General features: G+C 62.0%; 1 non-coding gene across 1 annotated transcript in view; it reads right to left on the reverse strand.

The window, feature by feature from the left end:
- LOC124744380 overlaps positions 1–189 on the reverse strand; it is a 1,909-nt gene extending 1,720 nt beyond the window's left edge. The window contains exon 1 of the ribosomal RNA XR_007010720.1: positions 1–189. This exon is cut by the window's left edge and continues 1,720 nt beyond it. This is a non-coding gene — a ribosomal RNA (small subunit ribosomal RNA).
- Between the last annotated feature and the right edge of the window lie 1,175 nt (positions 190–1,364).

Genomic DNA, 1,364 nt, shown 5'->3' on the forward strand with positions numbered 1-1,364 from the left:
GTCGGGACTCTGTTTGCATGTATTAGCTCTAGAATTACCACAGTTATCCAAGTAACGTGGGTACGATCTAAGGAACCATAACTGATTTAATGAGCCATTCGCGGTTTCACCTTAATGCGGCTTGTACTGAGACATGCATGGCTTAATCTTTGAGACAAGCATATGACTACTGGCAGGATCAACCAGGGAGCTGCGTCAACTAGAGCTGAGCAGCCGGCCGCCCGGGAGTGTGTCCCGGGGGCCCGCGCGAACACGCAAGCGTCCGCTCAATCATTCTGCAAACAGGAGGAGGCTGAGCTCCCCTGCACAATACACCTCGAAACCCTCTCAGGTCCCGGCGGCGCGCAGCGCCGTCCCAAGTACTTGGTCGGGTTCGAGAGAGGCGCAATCGCCCGGAGTTAGGCGAGTAGACGCTTTCGGTGCGACCACCCGTGCTCCCAACTGAGCTTGCCGCTGCCGACAGAGGCCCGGGAGCGTGCTGTCGTGGCATTGCCGGCGGGAGACAACACGCGCCACCTACGGTGACCGGCAGCTCCAACGCCAGCGCCACAGAAGGACAAAAGCCCCACTTGGGTGCCGAAGCGAACTCTCCCAGCACAGCGCACACGCCAACACATCCGCACAGCTGCGATACAAACCACCAGCGAGAACCGCTGGGGCGACCGAGCAGCAGACGGCGTCGCGGCGCCGAGCGCCGGGCGGCGGCGCATCCTCAACGCACACAGTCCTCAATCGGACCAGCACACTGCAGATGTCCACCGCGCTTCGCACCGGGCCCGCGAGGACCTACTTTGGCCGCACGGCGCCGCGCGCAGGGTGCGCCGGCGCGCAGCTGCGACGCCTGCCGCGTCCGTCGGCCGGCGCGCCTGCCACTGGCCGCCCCCACCAGCCGGCTGTAGCGCGTGCGCCCACGCACCGCGCGGCCAGCACGCCGGGAGGCGCCCCCTCACCGGCCGGGGACGGTCCCACCCAGCCACCGCCGCGTATCGCTTCACACCCAGATGCCGTTCAGTTTCGTCGGCATGGTGGGTATCGCTGGAACAACCGGTTAGTACCTCAACCTATCGTCGCCATCACCGATTCACCCCTAGCGAGAACAACCGCACCACAACGGGTTACCATTTCTTCATTTGCGTAACTTCACCAGAAAACGTAGGCGTCCATCGCCATTTGCAACTTCAACCATTATTGCATGCCTGTGTCAGGTGTCACGCCACACTACGTCTGCCCACATACACGCAACAAAATGTGCACGCCTAGACAATACGTGGAAGGTGGCCCCCGTACGTATGCGATGTCCATTGCTCGAACGACTGTCAACCGGCTTCTGTAGCATGTCGCAGATATGGAACGCGCTGCACCAT

Source organism: Schistocerca piceifrons, unplaced genomic scaffold (assembly GCF_021461385.2).
Source record: "Schistocerca piceifrons isolate TAMUIC-IGC-003096 unplaced genomic scaffold, iqSchPice1.1 HiC_scaffold_29, whole genome shotgun sequence".
NCBI lineage: Eukaryota > Metazoa > Arthropoda > Insecta > Orthoptera > Acrididae > Schistocerca > Schistocerca piceifrons.